Source organism: Panthera onca, chromosome A1 (assembly GCF_046562875.1).
Source record: "Panthera onca isolate mPanOnc1 chromosome A1, mPanOnc1 haplotype 2, whole genome shotgun sequence".
Classification (NCBI taxonomy): Eukaryota; Metazoa; Chordata; class Mammalia; order Carnivora; family Felidae; genus Panthera; species Panthera onca.
The window spans coordinates 40,657,247-40,678,210 of NC_138339.1; the positions used below are offsets into that span (position 1 = coordinate 40,657,247).

General features: G+C 41.6%; 1 protein-coding gene and 1 pseudogene across 3 annotated transcripts in view; both read right to left on the bottom strand.

Annotated features, from left to right (window-relative positions):
• Window positions 1-20,964, bottom strand: part of ARL15 (ARF like GTPase 15) — a 552,301-nt gene that overhangs the window by 459,031 nt on the left and 72,306 nt on the right. The window lies entirely within an intron of this gene.
• LOC145712503 (U2 spliceosomal RNA) lies at window positions 20,568-20,714 on the bottom strand (annotated as a pseudogene).

Consider the following 20,964-nt stretch of genomic DNA (forward strand, 5'->3'; position numbering starts at 1 on the left):
ACTATGTGTGGGGTGTGAAGGACAATAGTGGATAAGCTTCGATCACTGCCCACACAGAACTTGCAGTCTAGTGGGAAAAGCAAATCAGTGATCAGCAGTTGCCCTTGTTGTGATCCCCGGGACAGTGTAGTAGATGCTATGGAAGCTGATGAAGGGTGCCTACGCCAGACTTGGGGTGTAAGGAAAGGTGTTGAAACTTAGAGCATGAATGAATAGAAGTATGACGGGCAAAGGGAGTGGGGCCTAGGATACAGTGTTCATTGAGTTTTCTTTCTTAATAAAGGAGGCTCTGCTTCTAGATGATTGATCTCTACCATCTGACATAGGACATAAAAAAAACTGCCCAAGATGTTTCCTGACTTGTTAAGAAGTAAAATGTAATGTACATTCAGCATTTTCTCTTTTTTTAATGTTTATTTTTAAGAGAGAGAGAGAGCACAAGCAGGGGAGGGGCAGACAGAGAGAGAGAAAGAGAGAGAGAGAGAGAGAGAGACAGACAGACAGAATCTGAGGCAGGCTCCAGGCTCTGAGCTGTTAGCATAGAGCCCAATGTGGAGCTTGAACCTACGAACCATGAGATCATGACCTGAGCCGAAGGCATATGCTTAACCGACTGAGCTACCCAGGCGCCACTGAAATATAATGTGCATAATAAATAAGACAGCTTCTTATTTTTTTGGGCCCTTGAGTCCCCCAGTTTGGTCAGATAACCCTGCCACTAGGCTACTCACCCTACAAATTTAGATTTGAAGTTATTCAGAAAGTGATACCCATCAAAATTAGAAAATGTGATAAAAAATATTACAGGATCTTTTTGCATGGAACTTACAAATCATCATTGCTTGTTTGATCAGTGTTTCAGAAATAAATGGTAGAATCCTTAATTTATCGAAGGAGATTTTTGTTGAGTGACTCTTTTTGACATTCACTGAGTATCGACTACATGCTAGGCAACAGAGGGAGATGAAAGAGGTTAAAAAGAGCATTATCAATAAGGCATAAGGCCCAGTGTGATCCTTCTAGTTTACTCCACCTAGCTCCTTTGAGGGCAATTTACTCCCAAGAGGGGTTTTCTTCAGTGTACATCCTCCACAGCAGGACCCTCAGTCATCAGAAGACCTTGCTCTAGTTCTGTCCAGATCTGTGGGTCTCAAATCTGTCAGACCCAACATCTATTTCTATAGTAAGTACTTTGCTATATACTTTGACTATCCCTAAAAGAAACATCTGCAATATAACTACTTTCTTTGTATCTATCTTTTATATTTCCACTAGTGTATCACACTGTATTGATTTTTATAATTGCATGTAGGGAGATTTTTGATTTTTTAATAATTGCATGTAGGGAGATTTTCTCCATAAATGTCAGTATGTGCAGTAGGGCTAAATTGCACTAGGAGACATAATGAAATCGTCTGTAAGAATATTTTTGTAGAATCACCTCGAATGCTACAGATATGAATGCAGATTGGTAAGTTATGGTATTTTTTTTTTCTAATTATGACCAACTTAGTGAAATCCAAACAAAACAATGCATACCAGTTCCTTGATTTATGTGGTAGTTGCATTCTTGGAAATTTTATCCATATTAAAACATACACAAATTCCCTTCCTTCCTTCCTTCCTTCCCTCCCTCCTTCCCTCTCTCCCTCCCTTCCTTTTTCTTTCATGTAAAAGAAAACCTAAGTCCTTTGCCTAGATAATTATAAACAGGTTTTTAAGCAAGGTGAATGTTCTTGGCACATTAAAGTTCCTGCAGGTTTATTCTCTGTTGTGTGAGATCACCCCTTTCACTACAGGCAAGCTAGCATCCGTGGACAATGGCCCATAATCAAAGACTCCCCTCAATTTCCAAAATGCCTTCCAGGAGATAATATACACTTTTCTCCCCACACACTTTGGGAACCATTATTCTAGCATCCATGATCTAGATTAATTTCATCTACCCCTTACTCAAAGCAGGCTTGCAACTACCTGCCAAAATAGAAAACATCTGAAACTCAACACAAATGTCTTTGCCAACTTTACCTCTATCTTTCTTCCAGGGATAATTTACATTTGGTTGGAATAAGTGCCTCATCTAAGGGAGAAAACTGGAGTTCTGAAATGTAGCAGCAGTTTTGGTGATAGGAATTTTGCCAGCAGATCCTTCCAAGTTGCCTCTTGCCATTTGGTATGCCCGCAGAGCAGGACATATGAGGGCCAGAAGGTGGTGTTTTGCACCTTTAAACCAAAGTAGAGGTGTGAGCCTGACCATCTGGACAGCAGCAAGAATTCCAAAAGGTTACTGGTTTTTAGGAGGATGATAGGAGCCTCAGGCAAAGTCACCTGGGCCAGCTCTGGGAAAGCAAACCTGTAAACTGTGTCTGAACACGTGTGTACTCGTGGTCCCAGCAGGAAGTGGTATGCTCATGTTGGGATAATTCAAGGAGGTAGGACTAAGGGATTGTTTACAAATGTGTGCACAGGGAGAAGGAAACCAAATGGATAGTGCAGGACTCTGAGGGCTGTTACTGCCCTTAGGCCTTGAAAGGACAAAAGAGGGAAGAATTCCTAAAAGCTGGAGGGAAAAATTTCCACAGAGCAGCTGCTTGGGAGGACCAGCACTTTCTGTGAAAGAATGCAGTCAGTCCAGGTGACCCTACTGGAAGGGAGGTGGGGAAATTGCCTTCCTCCTCTGCTTGCTGTGGGGGGAGGATGAACCCAGTGGGAAGCCCAAGGGCCAGAGAGCCTCTTGTAGTTCATGGAGGTCCACTTCCTGGACAGCGAGAGGGTGAGGGATGGACCTGGAGGGCCAACAGCCACATAGTTGTTGAGATGAATATTTTCTAACTTCTTAAATGGAATGCTTAGAATGTTAGTACATTACAATTTGACAGTCTTACTCTTTCTCCTTAAGGGTAAACATATTAATCTGTTTCTAAGATGCATGTACACGGACATGAGGCCAAGTTGAATATGGTACCTAGTGTGCAATTACAAAATGGAGAAAATCATGCTTGAGACCACAGTTCAAGAAGATGAGTGTGGAGTGAATGGAAAGCAATTCCAGGAAATTGCTGTTTAGTTTCAGGCTACACCCTGGGTCCTACCAATATTCAGTCCTTAGTAACTGATTGCAATCTTGTGTAGAGGAAAGACCGCAGGCTTTGGACTCAGATCTGGGTTTCAACATTGGTTTTTGGGTGACTAGCAGGATGTAAGGTTGGCCAAACAATGTCACTTCTGAACCTTCGTCTCTTTGTCTAATGCAGGGAAAAGGTTAATGAAATCGACCTTACACTGTCCTGATGACTAATAAAACTATGAATGAAAAATGAGATACAGGGGCACCCAGGTGGCTCAGTTAGTTGAGCGTCCGACTTCAGCTCAGGTCATGATCCCACAGCTCATGAGTTTGAGCCTTGTGTCAGGCTCTGTGCTGACAGCTTGGAGCCTGGAGCCTGCTTTGGATTCTGGGTCTCCCTGTCTCTCTGCCCCTAATCTGCTCACATTCTGTCTCTCTCTCAAAAATAAATAAACATTAAAAAAAAAAATGAGATACATAGGGGTGGGCTCAGTCAGAAGAGCAGGTGATTCTTAATCTTGGAGTCATGAGTTTGAGCCCCAAGTTGGGGGTAGACTTTACTTAAAAAAAATTTTTTTTTAAATGAGATACATATAAAGCACCTGTACATCTTAGGTACTTGGCCAGTGTTAGGTCAATGATTCTCAAAGTGTGTTTTCAACTCAGCTGCATCAGCACTATCGAGGAACTTGTAAAGAGAAAAGCAAATTCTCCAGGGGTGGGAGAATCTGCATGCTCGAGTTTGAGAGCAATTGTGTTAGACCCTCCTGTGCAGATGAATAAGAGGCAGCACAGATTTGGGGAGATGTGTTGCATAGGGGACACCTGAGAGTATTCCCTGAGCCCCCAGAGAAATCCATGGTGGGTACCCCATTTCCTGTTCTTGTCTGTGTAGAAGAACTACAGTTAGAGGAAGCTTGGTTGTCCTTTTCCCACACCTCTCTTGGATTAAGAGTGCTTCTCCCTGCACTTTTGTTTTGCTGTTTATGTGGTAAGCTGATCTGGGGAGGGTGAGATGTCCCGTTCTTTCTGTGATTGGGCGGGTTGGTCTAATTCTGAGGTCAAGTATCAAACCTCATTGTGGCCATATAGTTAAGCCACTTCCTCTGACTTAGCTTCTATCACTAATAAAGTTCATATTTTGAACTCTGCTTAATTCTTGCATAGCAAGAATTCAGAACTTTTCAATTAGTTCTGGGAAGGGTAAATAAAGGAGTGTGTTTTTCAAATTATACCCTGTGATAGTTAGCCTCCAAAATCCTCCTCAGTGATCCCAACTTCAAGTATTCTCACCTTACCACACAGTTCCAGAGTTGGTCTGTGTGACCAATATAATATGGCAGAAGTGATGGTATTTTGCTTCCATGATTAGATTATAAGAGATTCTGTGACTTCTGTCTCTCTTTTTTTCTCTCTTTCTCATCTCTCTTTCTCTCTCATAGATCATTTACTCTGGGGGTCACCAGTTGCCATGTAACAAGCAGTGCTACTGAGAAGCCTACATGACAAACCATGTGAGAGAGAGTGTAAGTGGAAACTTCAGCTCCAACCAAGTCTTCAAGGAGACTGCCACCCTGGCTGACACTTTGACCACAACATTGTGAGAGAAAAGAATTGAGCTACAATAACTCAGTTAGGCTCCTTCTGGATTCTGGTCCTCAGAAATTATGAGATGATACATATTTGTTGCTTTAAGCTGCTAAATTCGGGGACTAATTTGTTACATGGTAATGGATAACTAGTATAGATTGTAGTACCTGGAAGTGGGGCACTACCACAAATAGCTAACATTTAAGAGTGGTTTGGGAGCTGGGCAGTGGATGGTGGCCGGAAGGATTTTAAATAGTGCCTTAGTGAAAACCTAAATAGCTTTGAACAGACTGTTAGTTGAGTTTTGGACTTTGAGCAGGCTGCTGGTTGGGGTTTAAAAGAAAGTAAGAGGGGCGCCTGGGTGGCTCGTCGGTTAAGCGTCCGACTTCGGCTCAGGTCATGATCTCACAGTCTGTGGGTTCGAGCCCCGCATCGGGCTCTGTGCTGACAGCTCAGAGCCTGGAGCCTGCTCCCGATTCTGTGTCTCCCTCTCTCTCTCTGGCCCTCCCCTACTCATGTTCTGTCTCTCTCTGTCGCAAAAATAAATAAAAACATTAAAAAAAAAATAAAAGAAAGTAAGAAAAATTTTATTGAAAAAGGAGGACAGAGAACCCTTCTTAATGTAGGGGCAGAAAGTTTAGCAACACTGTCATCTTCAGTAACGTGGAAGATGGAAAATGTACCTGAAGAACTGGGTGATCTAACTAAGGAGATTTCCAGCCAGAGTGTGGAGGGTGCCACTGGTTTCTTCTAGCTCTTTCTAACAACACACAAGAAGAGAGTGATATACTTAAGGAGGAAATGGTAAGCTAAAAGAGCCAGGACTTATTAGTTATAAAGGTGTCAACCCCTACCGATGGCAAAACAATGCTGAAATTAAGAAATGTCTTTAGAGCAAAGGTTAAACCTAGGGCACCATCAGGGAAACATGATCTAAAGGTGAAGCTAAGGGTGTGACTATAAAACCCTTTGCTATGATCTCAGAAAGATCAAAAGTGGTGCCTCTGAGTACCAATTTAGTCACATAAAAGGTCCTCCAAAAATTTTAAGGGTGTAGCTCACAGATCCTCTCAAGCAAACGATAGGGCTTCTGGGAAGCTTCATTGCACTGCTCCTCAACAGAATCACTAGACAGAGAAGGGGTTACCTTAAAGAGATTTGTGGGTGTGACTTTTGTCTAATAGAATGGATCTGATGAAATTTATAAGAGACTCACAAGATTTTTTTAAAAGAATTATATCAGCAGAAACGTTACCTATTAGAACTGAAAGGGATAGAAAAAGTATAAAATGAAAGAAGCCTTCATACCTCCCTGCTCCCAATCTCCACCACACACATTCTGCAGGTTTGGAAAATTCTTCACCTGTTTACAGGTATTGCTTTTCATGAAAAATAAAGGATGGCTCAGGAGGTGTAGCCAAGAGCCCTGGAGAACAACTCTTGGGTAGGAAGAGTGCTGAGTCCTCAAGAATTTCCAACATACACCTGGCTGGATTTTCAGAGCTGCTATGAGGACTCCTGTGTGCTTCCAATCTCCTCCCTTTTGGAATAGTACTGAATGCCTGGGCTGTTTACACTGTGCCTGTTTCACTTCTGTGGAGGGCTGTGTGGAGGGCAGCTAAGGTATCTCTTTAGTTCACAGGTTTTTAGAGTAGAGAGGAACCGCACTCAAGGAACTGTACCCGAGGAGCCTTGTGTGAATCTGGACCTGACTTAGATGACATGATTCTGGATTTTGAGTTGATGCTGTAGCAAGATGAGAATTTTAGAAGCCTTGGGATGGGTTAAGTGTACTTCATAAGTGGTAGGGGGACATGAATCACTGGGGCCCAGAAGGCAGACTGTGATAGCCAGTCTCCCAGGCAGTCTCTTCCTGGTATCCACACCTTTGCCGAGTCTCCTTCCGCACTGTGCCAGGATTCACCTGCAATATACCACTACTTCCAAGATTACGATATAAAAGACACTGCAGCGTCTCTTCGTCCCTCTCTCCTAATTATTCTGATGGAAGCCAGCCACTGTGTAGTGAACATTAGCCCATGTGATTAACATTCCAAACGATGAGGAACCGAGGCCTGTCAACAACCACATGAATAAGCCTGGAAGCAGATTCTCCAGCCCCAGTCAAGCCTTCAGAAGTCTTTAGCCCTCGCTGCCAGCTTGCCTATAATCCCATGACTCAGAACTATCCAACTAAGCCACTCCTGGATTCTTGACCCTAGAAGCTGTGTAAGATAATAAACGTGAAGTTCTTACATTTGGGGGCAATTAAAAATGCAACAATAGGGGCGCCTGGGTGGCTCAGTCAGTTAAGCGTCCAACTTCAGCTCAGGTCATGATCTCATAGTCCGTGAGTTCGAGCCCCACGTCGGGCTCTGTGCTGACAGCTCAGAGCCTAGAGCCTGTTTCGGATTCTGTGTCTCCCTCTCTCTCTGACCCTCGCCCATTCATGCTCTGTGTCTCAAAAATAAATAAACATTAAAAAAATGCAACAATACATAATTAATATGTACCTCCAATGCATTCATTATACTTATACCACATCCCATAAGATCTTACAGAAGAGCAATTTTTTAATTTGTTTGGATAGATGGTTTATATTTTGAGAACAAGTCTTTCAAGCATGAAGGAGCAAAGAAGGCTCTTCTGTTTCCTTCAGTATAATCCTTTTGCAAAAACTTGAATCTGGCAGAAGTCTTAATAGGTATCATTCACACTTCTTTATTTTAGGCGATTCTAAATAGATGAAATCAACCTGAGAATTTTCTTGGACTTAATTTAGAATCAATTCCAGTCAAGTTTTCATGCAACTTTTTAAAATTTTTAAAAATTATTTATTTATTTATTTTTTGAGAGAGAGAAAAGGAGTGTGAGCAGGGGAGGGGCAGAGAGAGAGGGAGACACAGAATCCGAAGCAGGCTCCAGGTTCTGAGCTGTCAGCACAGAGTCTGAAGCGGGGCCTGGAACCCACAGACCGTAAAATCATGACCTGAGCTGAAGATGCCTAACCGACTGAACCACCCAGTTGCCCCTTATGCAACTTTTAAATTGGACTGGTTTTATTGTTAGGAATATGGACATATTGTGGAATTCATCCAAATCTCTACCCAATAATCTTACTCAATTTCTTTTAGTTTCTTGAAAGAAGAGCCTAGTAAGTTGTTGGAAATTCTATTAGGTTTAGTTTTTGTGGAGGTATCTTTAAAATATCCAAATGGGCTCTAGACAGTCAGGATAGGGAAATGTCACTCATAACTTCTATTTGTCTATGTTTTGTCTATTTTTCTAAGTTCTTGTGTGAATTTTGATATTGTATTTTGCTCCTTACTCTTGTAGGGTGTAGTGGTGAAAGCAGTGTGTGTTTAATTTTGGAGACAGAGAGAGAACACAAGTGGGGGAGAGGGGCAGAGGGAGAAAGAGAAAGAATCTTAAGTAGACTCCATGCTCAGCATGAAGTCTGACTCGGGGCTTGATCCCTTGACCCTGGGATCATGACCTGAGCTGAAATCAAGAGCTGGATGCTGGACTGAGCCACTCAGGTGCCCCGGCAATGAATTTTTAAATGACCTAGCTCTAACATTTGCATGCTCTTTCCACAAAGCCCATACACAGTGATCAAAACCCACCTTCCTCATGGCATGACTGATGTCACCCTCAAGTTCCTACACATTTCACATTCTTCTTCTACCTAGAACTAGTTTCTCTAATCAACTGGACATCTGCTTTTCTTCTCCCTTTTTGGAAAACAGGCTGCCCCCATGTTTTCAAATCCTCCTTTCTGGAACATGTGAAAGCTTGTTCTCAGACTCCTTGCAAGAAGACACTCTTTCTGAGGATCCAAGTCTGGAAGCGTTTTATGAGAAACAATTGGAGATCTGTTAGTGCATTCCATGGGAATGTTACACTGTCTGGAAAGAAGAGCTCTGTGCAGGGCATAGCTGCTACTACATGGGCAACACGAATGGTATTGAATGTCACTTCATTTATTGACATTAAATGCCCGATGACCACTTCATTTGGAAAAATGAGGACAGAGTGAGGAAGGTTGATTTAAAACCTAAATACTCCTAAGGATCTCTTAGTTGGTCAAAAACTTCCCTCCTTCATAGTTCATGCATTTTTATGGGAAACACAAGCCCCTAGAGGCTACACTTCTACAACAAAACTGTGAATCCTTTCAGGATATAATCCTGCAAATTCTTTTCTCTTAGCAACTTCCAAATATATAACATTGTCAGCTATCGTCACCATGCTGGACCTAACATCTCCAGGACTTACTGATCTTAGTAACAGGAAGTTTGTACCTTTTGACCTCCTTTACCCATTGCCCCTATTCCCTACTGCAAGAAATCCCTTGCAGTTCTTTATTATTTTTAGATTTCTTTAAAAATTAAAATATAAGAAATACATGATGATAATGTCAATATGTGACACTCCCAGGCATGAATAAGTCCTCTTCCACTTCTTAGTATTTGAGTATCATTTCTGCCTTTCTTGTTCCTACTTTCTTCACTCTACTCTGCTTTTTCTCCTTTCTCTTCCAGACAAGGCCACCATCCTGGAAAGGACCCTCAGTGAGATCTGGTGCTGGGTGCAGTCTGGGGACGCCTGGAGTCAAAAGGGGCTGAGGCATCATTAAAGCGGCTGCTTAGTTCTCAGGCACCAGTGGGGACAGACAGGGTGTGAATCTGAGGCAGTCTCACAGAGGAAGCCTTAGGGCCTTGTTCCCAGCAGCCTGCTCTTGAGTCTTAGGGGAGCTTCTGTGAGCTCCATGAGAGAAGATCCAGGGCCTTACTGTCAGTTCAGCCCTGTGCTTTTTAAAACTCTCCTCAAGTCTGACTAAATGCATATGAAATGGCCGCATTGACTATAGTTTCTGACCGGGTTCCCTCCGTACCTGTTTCCTCTGACAGAAGAATTTGCTGTGTGAACCCCTTCAGGGTTCCCCTCGACCAAGCTTTGGCAACCAGAAGCAATGAGGAGGGCACGGGGGTGACGGCATGGAGACTGAGGCCCTGGCACTGGACTCTGAGAAGAGATGTCAGGCGCTGGCTTATCACAGACTGGCAGTGGGATGCCTGGAAAGGCCACTGGTGGGCCCCAGGACTACTTCTCAACATACCAGATACTAACCCGAGTTACCATCACAAGAAGCAGGAACTTACCATCTTCTGAACTTAGCACGGTTTGTAACAATCAAGACAATGGGACAGGGTGTGGCTTCATTTGGGGTTTGGAGCTGCAGACCAGAGGAAGGAACAATGAAAGACTGCTTGTGTTTCTGTGGTTTGGCTCAGCTGGAGATGAGACTGTGGGATAATCACTGAGTGTTCATGTCAGGATCTCTGCAACTGGCCTCGTTACTTCTAAAGCTGCCTGGCTGAGCAGTGGTAGGTAGACAATCAACCTGTCCTTGGACAATAATCGCCACTATTTATTCAGTGGCCCTCGTGTGCTAGACGACATTAGGCGCTTTATACACACAGTCTTAACAATCTGTAGAGTCAGCTGGTATTCCCATTTGTGACATAAAAAGTCAGGCAGTCCAGAGAAATTTAGTGGTTTGTTCAACATCAGGTTTCTACTAAATGGTCAACGTGGCAATTCTAGTATATAGTTATTTTTCCTATAATCTCACATGCATCCCTAAAAAACCTTGCAGTTGATAAAACAGTAAGCCAAAAATAACAGGGGTTATGGAATAAATGGGGTTGGTGCTAGAAAACTTTATTATTAGAAACTAAAATCCTAATAACAAGACAGACGGAAATACGAGCACATCTGAATGCCCATCAGTGTTTGCAACTAGCGTCACAGTGGTCCTTCTACAGCCTTACATCCTGGGGCTCAGACTTCTTCCTAGCGATGCTCAACCTCAGGGCATTCGCCGCCAGTAGAGGATGTCTGAGTCAACATTAGAGATCTGATCCAGGGTTTGAATACAGAGGGGCGCATCTCGGACACATTTTCATCTGCACCTGCCGTTCAACACGGCAGTTTACTATGATGAAAATTTTAGTGGCAGGTTAGGGCTTCAAGAACCACTACTTCACCAAAGGTCCTCACTGTGTAGACATACAAGTTTTTCCCTAAAGTCTTCATATGTTTTTAAGACTTTCTCCCTAAATGTAAGAAAGCTTACCTTCATCACAAAAATCATGTATTCAGAAACATAACTACTGAATCACATTTTTCATTCCCCCAAATTCCTGGTTACTTATGAGGTGCACTGCATCAAAGGGAACGAGAGCTGTTTGGGATCAGAAAATCCCATTTCAAAGCCCATGCAATCCCCCCCCCCCACCCCCACACCCCCGCCTCCTGTTCTAGAAAGGCCTCATTGGACTTGAGGAAAGTTTACCCTGGCTGGAGCATTTCTAACTGATAAGGGCTGTTTTTTCTTATATAATCACCACGTCATGATCAGATCTAACAAAATTAACAGTGGTTTCTTAATTTCACCTAATGTCCCACCCACATTAAAATTTTTTGATAGTCTCAAGTGCTATTTATAGCTGGTTTGTTCAAATCAGGATCCAGACAAGGCCCATTTATTGCATTTGGTTGTTATATCTACTCTATCTTTTGTTCTATACCCTCCTGCTCCTCTTAAATATACTTCACGTGTTGGAGAAACCACTCCTTTGTATTATGGAGCATTCTACTATTTGAATTTGGTGGATTGCTTTCTTATGGTGTTTGGGTAGTTCCTCTATTTTCCATTTTTATTACCTGTAAACTGGTAGTTAGATCTGGAAGCATGATTTAGGTTTGGGTTCCATTTTATTGGTAAAAATATTTCAAAGATGGGGCTTTATAGTTCCTATTGCCCTGTATCTTGCAGGACAATGCTGACGGCTAATCTTAGTGATGCTAAGCTAGACCAGTTTATTAGGAGGTGGCAGCTGGATCCCTCCATTATAAAGTCCCCAGCAACTTAGAACTTAATGATTTATCATCCATGGATCATTTCTCAGATCTGCTGTTTCACTAAAATTGAAAAATGACGATTTTCTAGGTCTTTATTCCTTCTGTATGAATTAGCTGGAATTCTTTTTGTGAAGAACTTGACCTCATCAGCTCTTTGATAAACTGAAACATAGCTCGTTCAGGGAAGGTGGAGCCTTGATTCTTTTTTTTTTTTTTTTTTTTTTTTTTGGTATCGATTTTGAGAGTAAAGAGGTGGTACCCTGGAACACTCAGATGGTGACTGGTGTTTCTCTGAAAAAGTACTGAATTTTTATATATTGATGTTTTAAGCACTGATGTTTTAGGCATTCCTTTTTAGCTCAAATTGCCCCAACTTTGCCAGAAGTCTTTTCAGTTTAGTTGTGTGCTCGTGATGTGACCTCCTCACAGTCTGATTGTTTCCTTGTTTTCTGGCACACAAACGTGTCTGACTCATTTTTTAAATGTCCTGATGTGGACCTGAAATCAACTTTTTCTCAAAAGGAGCAACTTTTAGCAGAAAATAGTATTTGAAGATATTAATTTGGTCGTCAAAGAGAATTTACTCTTGAACAGAGCTGGATGCAATCAGATAATAGGTTTTCTAGTTATGCACTAGCATTTATGAAACTTTGTATTGCAATTTCTTCAAGGGAAAATATCCTTCTCGCAAATTGAAACTTCGTAGTTTGACTCAGTTTGCATGGTGAAAAAATTGTGTTCTGCTCTGTGATAACATGAGTCTTAGGAATACGATTCAGTTTAGCCAAGTAGATAAAGAAGTGAACTGGTAGCAAGTACTAGGAAACTACCCCTAAGTATTTCAAAATGTCCCATTATGAAGTTTTGGACTCAGAAGTTATGCTTCAAAATTTAGTTTTCTTTTTGAATATTAACACTCCCCCCCCCCATTTTTTTCACGCTCACTTATTTTTGAGAGACGGAGTGCAAGTGGGGGAGGGGCAGTGAGAGAGGGAGACATAGAATCGGAAGCAGGCTCCAGGCTCTGAGCTGTCAGCGCAGAGTCCGACACGGGGCTCAAACCCACAAACTATAAGATCATGACCTGAGCCTAAGTCCGTTGCCTAACCAACTGAGCCACCAGGCGCCCATTGAATATTAACACATTTAAAAGAATAAGCCTTAACATGCATTTGCTCATTTTTTTGGTTGGGACATTAATATATTTTCCGTTTTATAGATTATGATAGCTTTATGGATATTTTGTTTTTGTCCTTGGTTGAGAAATCTGTTCATTTTATTTGTGGCAGTCATTTGCAATTCTTCAAATTAGCACATGAAAAAAAAATCCAACTCCAACTTTATTAGTAACCAAATGAGATGCAAATTAAAACAAAAGCATTTTTGTTACAACAAATTAACAAAGACTTAAAAAATTATATTCTGTTCCAGGGAGATTTAAATGACAGTCTCATTTTATAGGCCTGCTTTGCTATCATGATTCCAAGATTTTGTTCTTTTCTACTTGGGGTGTTTCCTATCTCCTCCCTTCCCCCAGTATCAGAGCTCTGTCCTCCCTGACACCTCTTCTTCTGACCAAGCCCTTTCTTCTAACCTGCCAGACTTGAAGAGACATCAAATATACTCTGCACAGAATTCACGCCTCCACTAATTCTTTTTGGCGAGATAGTAGGGCAAGATAGCAAATAGTCTAGCCTTTGTAGGCTAAGCAGCAAAGTAATCAGTATGTTATGAAGTTACTTACCTAATCATTTGCAATGTAACCATTAAAAGTATAAAAAACATTTTTAGCTTGTAGGACTCTACAAAAACAGGTGATAATCCCGGCTTGGCCTGTGGCCACATTGTGTCACCCCCTGGCTAGATCCTCCTGTAAGGAAGAACTCGCTGTCCAGCTGTGGGAGTATTCTTTAATGGCCTTGAGTGGTTAGCTTCACCACAGTCCACCTCAGCCCTGAGCCCAGGCTGTGCTATCCTTGGGTATCCCCCAGTCAATGACCGAGCAAGGTCTAGCCTCCCATTGGCAGCCAGCAAGGAAAAGGGACCTAGCTGGAAAGAATCAAAGTCTGCCAGCACCCTGAATGGGTTACAGAGTGGATCCTTCCCGAGGGCCTGCAAATTAAGAGCCTGGCTGCCACCGTGAGGGGGCCTTAAGAGATCCTAAGCAGAGAACCAGCTGAACTCACCCAGACTTCTGAATCACAGAACTAGGTGATAATAATTGGGTGTTATTTTAAGCCACTTTGTTTGTTGTAATTTTGTTATCCAGCAACACAAAATGAATGCACTGGGAATTCTTGTTCTCAAGGGACAGCCCGTGTGACACAGAACAGATGAGAAAGAGAGAATGGATCTGAGAGCAAAGAAGCCAGTGACCAGATGAACCATATCACAGTTTTCTTGAGTACCTCCTCTACCTTAGATGCTTTGGGTTGGCAAATACAGATGATTCTGTTTTCCCAATAATTATAAAGATATCATCAACTATTGGATGAGACTTTATTTGTGATAACAATAGGAGTGTTAGAAATTTCAGTTGATTATTGTTAGTTTTATTGGAGAAGGACTTAACTAATTGACGATGGCCATGTTAGCCTTTTTTCTACCCCCAGACTGGTTCTCTCCATTTGCTTTGATGTTTATAATTGAGGAACAGCTACTAAGAGGTAGGGGGATGCAGAGAAAAGTCCAGGGCCATGCAGATGAATAGCACTGAGTATTCCCTACAGGAAGGTTGGTAACCAGCTGCTGCTACCCATAGCAAGTATCTGTGACAGCACACAGGGAGACTGAGACAACCAGAGATGCGTTTAAGTATAACAAAGGCCAGCCCCCAAATGATTGCTCATAAAAATCCAAACAGAACCTAGAAGTCTCACCCTAGCTTTTAAAAATCCATTATTTCTCCCAGACAGAAGCAATTAAAGGGGAAAAATGGCTTATTTCAGTATACATGTAGAGAAAGCAATGTAACAATAGAGCAAAGCTTCAAGATCTTCTGATCAAAGACTTGTGAAACTAATAGCTAACACAGAAAAGAGATAATAGCCCTTTTGAATGCATTTTGAGTGCTTCTATGAGACGTACAATCTAATTGGGGTATAATTGCCAGCTACTGATAATGTTTTTTCCCCTATGGCTTGTGCTACCTGAGGTCTGCATCTATTAGGGCTAGAACTATATGGATGACCAGGGATAGCCAGGATACCTTTGTAGCAATAACTGGAGCTGAATGTAGCGTGTATCAGAAGGCATAGCGTTCAGTTTCCCTGATAACCAATTCAAGCTTAACTATACAGAACTCTGAGGCCTCATTAATGAAGCACAATGCAGAGAATTTATACTAGCAATAGTATTACACTGATCGCCTGATTTCAGAATAAGGAATTGAAGGGCGGGGGGAACTTACGGTGTATTCTGCTTTTATTGTAGCAACCACAGTCAGGAAAAAGAAATAGCCCTTGTCATCAAAGTAAAGCTTTTAAAGAAGAACATTAGCAATAAATGTAGAAGTAGAGATAGAAAAAGAAAATAAGTTTATGAGACATAATGAAATAATTAATCCAGACAAGGACCAATAATGAATGTTAAAGTTGCTGGCAGAATGGTGGACAGAGCCCTAGATACTTACTAGAATATCACCCCCACAGCTTACTTGCTAATAGTAAGTGGGGGAAAGAAAACGTTTTAAAATAGAGAAATATAGCTATCATCACTTGGTAATCAAACTATCCAATTTTCTGGCTACTAATGATGCTATGCAACTCCTAAGATAATGCCTAATAAATTATACAGTGTTTACAATGGAAGCTGGATCTGAAGGCTTGATTAGATTCAAGTTAAAAAACATACAAGGCAGAGAAGAACAAATTAAGTAACACAATGAGGAAACAATTGGATACATTCAGAATGTGGGACTTCTATGGCAACTGGTCTCCTAAAAAAGTCAGTGGCAAGAAAAAAGAGGAGTCAATAGATTAAAAGACTAATGAGGCGGAACCAAGTCTAACTCAGGATCATTGATTGGATTTTAGTTAAAAAAAAAACAAACAAACACAAAACTTTTAGGGCACGTGGGGGGTTCAGTTGGTTAAGCATCTGACTTTGGCTTAGGTCATGATGTCATGGTTTGTGGGTTTGAGCCGCACGTCGGGCTCTGTGCTGACAGTTCAGAGCCTGGAGCCTGCTTCGGATCCTGTGCCTCCCTCTCTCTCTGCCCCTCCCCCACTCTCACTTTGTCTCACTCTGTCTCTCAAAAATAAGTAAATGTAAAAAAAAAATTAAAAAATAAATAAATAAATGAAACTTAAAAAAATACCTTGGGCCAATGGTGAACATTCAAATATGGGTCATTCAAATATCAGGCAGGATCTTCACAGGAAACAGATGAGAAACTCCAAAGGACTTAATCATGAAGTATTTAATGGTGATTAACTACTATTGGAAGATGTGGTCAGGGCCAGAGAAACCAACGAGGGATGCTTTTTTAAATGTTTTTTATTTTGAGAGAGAGGGGAGGGGAGGGGCAGAGAAAGAGGGAGAGAAAATCCCAAACAGGCTCTGCCCTGACAGCACAGATGTGGGGCTTGAACTAAATAACTGTGAGATCGTGACCTGAGCCAAAATCGAGTCTCGGAAGCTTAATTCATTGAGCCACCCAGGTGCCCCCGTACCCGGATTAATAAATAGGGAAGCCTGATGTGATGCAACCAATGCCAGACCAGCAACCTGGCAGGGAGGAGCAGAGTAAAAGTGTCCCAGCCACCTCCGCCCTTCTCATCTCTTCCTGGTGCTTCCTGTTGGCCTTTGGGCCTGTGGGTGCCTACTGTTGGCTGAACCCAACTGGGAGCCTGCCTGTGACAGTCCCTCTCTGGGCTCAGAGCCCAGCAGAGAAGGTGGATCATACCTCTGCAGGTGGGGAGCAAACGGACAAGCACAGTTGGCTAGTAGATTAGATTAGAGAATTCTTGTTACTTGTTAGGTATGATAATGGTGCTGTGGTTATATAAGAGAATGTCCTCAGGATTCTTTTTTGTTTTTTGAAATGCATGTTAAAGTATTAAGGGATGGAATGTCATGTCTTTTTTCCCCCATGATGTCTTATTTATTTTGAAATGGTTCAGCCACATAGATAGAAGGAAAGAAAGGATAGATACCTGAAGCAAACACACACTTGTAGGATTTTATACTTTATTGCTACATGCTTTGTGCTCCCAGGCGCCAATTGTGTCACTCTTGAAGAAACAGTCTTTTTCCCTTTTCCTAAATGCAGAATCTGTCGCATGAGGTATGCCAAAAGTTGAATTCTGACCCATACATCCCTTTCTCAGTGATAATTACATTTGCTGACTATCCTATACAAACTACTACAAATGAATTTATGACGTTGTTATAGTTTGTCTCTCTTGCAAACTTTGAATCCCCTGGTAGTAAGGGCTTTGTCTTATCTTTAAGCACTACTGTGTGCCTCATACTACCTATAAATATATCATGACTCAGTTCTATTGTTCCCAAAAGAAATGCTGTAAGAGGTGACTAGATTGAGAGACTAGAAAAAGTAGGAACAAAAGTTATATCAGGTGGTAGAGCTTTGTTATGGACCCAATATTGTGTCCTCCCCAAATTCACATGTAAAGCCCCAGTACCCAGTATGATCCTTTGTGAAGGTGGGGCCTTTTGGAGGTGGTTAGACCATGAGGGTAGAACCTCACGATGGGATTAGTCCCCTGATGGGGAGAAACATAAGAAATGACCTCTCTTTTGGCTATATAAGGATACAGCAAGAAGACAGCCATCTGAAAAACATAAAAAGATACAAAATCGGCCAACACCTTGATCTTGGACTTCCCAGCCTCCAGAACAGTGAGAAGTACACGTCTGTTGTTTAAGTCTACGGCATTTTGTTACAGCAGCCTGAACTTAAGACAACCTCGTTGAAGGGTCATACATGACTTCAGAAAGGAGAAGGGAAGGTAAAGGACAGGGCTTTAGGGGAGGATGGAATGGCAGACCTCAGTCCAGGGTGAATGGAGGTTCTAGGGCATGGTGACACCAGCAGCAGTAAGGGGCCTGGGAGAAGTGAAGGTCGTTGGGAGTTCTGGGATGACCACAAGTAAGGAGGAGCCAGGTGATGCTTACTCATTCAGACCAGCTAGCTCATAGGCAGAAGTGAGGTCCAGATGTGGACAGGCCTTGGGATCCAGGGATCAAAACAAGCAGACAGAAAAGCAGAGTATAAAATCCAGATAGGGAAGCTGACAACATGATCTGAAATTCTGTAGAGGCAGATTGAGAGGGGGCCAACTATGGATTGATGTAGATGATTATTTCTGGAAGTTCTAGTTAGTGACTCACTCTGAACTTGCATAGCATGGTATCACTTGAAAGGCACATGTGCCATAATTATATGCACATACAGTTGGGGTTAATACTTATTGAGCACTTTGCATGCACTAGTTATTCTTTCATGTATACTGCATGTAACCCAAGTGAACCCACATCAACACCATTGAGGGTAGATACTATTATTATGCCTATGTTTCAGACGAGGAAAGTGAGAGAAAGTCCACCTCTATGCACCCCTCTTCTTATCAGGGAGGGACTGGTACATTCCCAGCCATCGATGTTAAGGTGATGGATTCTTCCACAGGCTTGTACCCCAGTTGCCTGATTTTGCAGACAGAAGGGCTGGTGTGATCTTCAACTACCACTGCTGAATTAGAAGAATAGGGCTAGAGGCAAGCCCTACCCCACCATATTGCTACTGCATTGCAGCCTCTTATGACACTAGAGAGAAGCCTGGTCTTTCCTAATCATTCAGCTTAAAAGCTCCATAATCCAAGGGTAGAGGGCCCCTCTCCTGAAATCTGATGTCCAGATCTATCAGATTGCCGTGTGCTGTCCTAGAATGAGTAACTGGAGACTCACACACCTAGTTGTTTTCCTATGTCCATTAGTGTTTCCCAGTGATGCTGCTTTAGAAGTTTGGCCATTTGCCTTTATTTGCATGATTACCTGAAGCATGAGGGATTTTCAAAGGTCACATAATCCGTAAGTGGTAGAACTGAGATTTTTAACTCAGGAGAGTCTAAGGGGTGAAGCAAGAGATAAAGATGGAAATGGAGTAGTTGGCATAAGACTTCTCACAAATGGGTCTCTAAGTGGATTTAGGAGGAGGGACATGATCTGAAGAGGAAAAGAAGAGGAAAGTTGCCTACAGGTAGAAAAAAAAGCACAGAGGCAGAAGCACACACAGATGATATTGCAGGTCATTGGAGAAGGTCATGATTTAGATTTGGGGAGCATATAATTTTTGGCAACAGTGAGAGAAGGCTGGAAAAATATGATAGGACATATTGTATGTTTTCAAACATTATCAGCGGACACTTGAGCTAGAAAGTAATACAGTGTTCACAGGTGGTAGCAAGGTGTAATGAAAGGAAGCTGTGCTTTGCAAAAATAATACTGATAGTGGGGTTTAGAGGGATTTGAAGGAAGACCCACTAGAAGGTTATTTGCAGACTCCCAGCAGCATAATAAACTGAGCTGATGCACACAGATGCTCCTTCCACTGCTCAGAAATGTGGGATCAAATATTAATGGGTGATGGACAATGATGGTAAAAAGGAACAATATGATAGAAGACATGAAGAATGGGAACTGAGAGGATCAGATTTAGGAGTCTAAGACTTTAAATGTGATGTGTACCTGGGCTTGAAAATGTAGTGCTAAAATAATGAGAAGAAACATATCTTCCAATCTAGTAACAGGAATAAAGAAAACAAAGAAGGAATAGTTCCCACTGGAGCACAACAATACACTATAATATAAACGGTGCATCTTTATATGTGATATAAGCATTAAACATACGGTGGAACAGCTCCTATCAATGATAGAATAGTGGTTCATTCCGGAATTGTTAAACACAGGGAGGGAAGCAAATGGAGCTGGGAGAGTGTTCAAAATGGCTTCCACTCTATCTGTACTGCTTTTGGTTTCTTGAAAATATCTGAGGCAAGTACCTTTATCTCCTTACTAAACCTTGGGATGAGTACATAGCTGTGTATGTTCTTTCATTTGATGTTGTATAATAAAAAAATTGAAAAGTTATTGGAGTAAATAGAGCCTGAGGGGAAGGGTCAAACTAGACGTTAGACAAGAGGAACCTTGTAATATTACGTTAGGCACCTCTGCCCTGGCAGGAATCCCCTAAATAATAACCATGAAGTTGGTATGTCAATGAGACATGAGGGTGCAAATTCACCAAGTCTCAGAGAGATACACCTTCTCACTTTTATTACTAACAGTGTAAGATTCTGTAAGGCAAACAAATGCTGCGGTCAGCTCTGTAAGGGACGACAGGTGCTTGGGATTTGTTCCATACTCTGTTTTTAGTGCCCTCTAGTGGTGGCTCAGCACAATTCTCTAACACAGGGCCCGCTTTTTCATGTATAGGTTAACTTTGTATATATTTTCCCACATACTAATGAAAACACACATAGTGGTTCTTTATCTGATGTTGTAAGTCAACAGCACAATAGGGGTATCAGTCATAATTTCATTTATTATTTAAAACTTGGCCACAACCTGACTTTAAATTTGAACCTAGCATCTTCTTGGCCAGTGGTTTTTAGTTGGTGATGTATGTTAGACTTGCCTCTGAAATTTTATTAAAATGTAGTCTTTAGAGCTTGCTCCAGACTTACTGACTCTCTTATTCTATATTCTTGGTATATACCACAGCAATTTCTGATAAATATAGGAAATCTCATCAGAGCTATTTCATATTATTTCTGTGCTTTCCCCGTGCTTCACACATGTTATTGAAAAATTAGCTATTGACATATCTTCTGGGGCTTCCCATGAAGTATGAAATTGCTAAAGTATTATATTGATAACGTTTTACCTGTACAAATTTAACAGACTTAACCTACGGTTAAAAAGAAAAGCATGATCCTTTCACTATAGGGGACGATGAACAATACAATTAAATACGTGAATATTCTGGAATTTCTCATATTTGCTTAATAGTAAAAACAATACCTGCCCCAGAACCCCATAGAAAGTAAAATTAAAGTACTTTCTAGGTACTTTACACTTGATCTTAGCCAAAAGGCCGAGAAGCGATTACTTTCTAGGTACTTTAAACTAATGATACTTCAAAGAATAGACTCTTGGGTCCATGCTCTTCTGGGTTTTGCTTACGCAAATTTTTAGTCTATCCCTAAAGACTGAATCAGGACTTTCAGAATTCTATAGTTGAGAAGCAGATGGCTTCTGAAAGCTGCGAACCCAAGATATGACAGAACGAGAATTGGTCACATTGTACTGAATCAACTGATGAGGCATGATTGTAGTTGTATGTTCAGAATATTGTT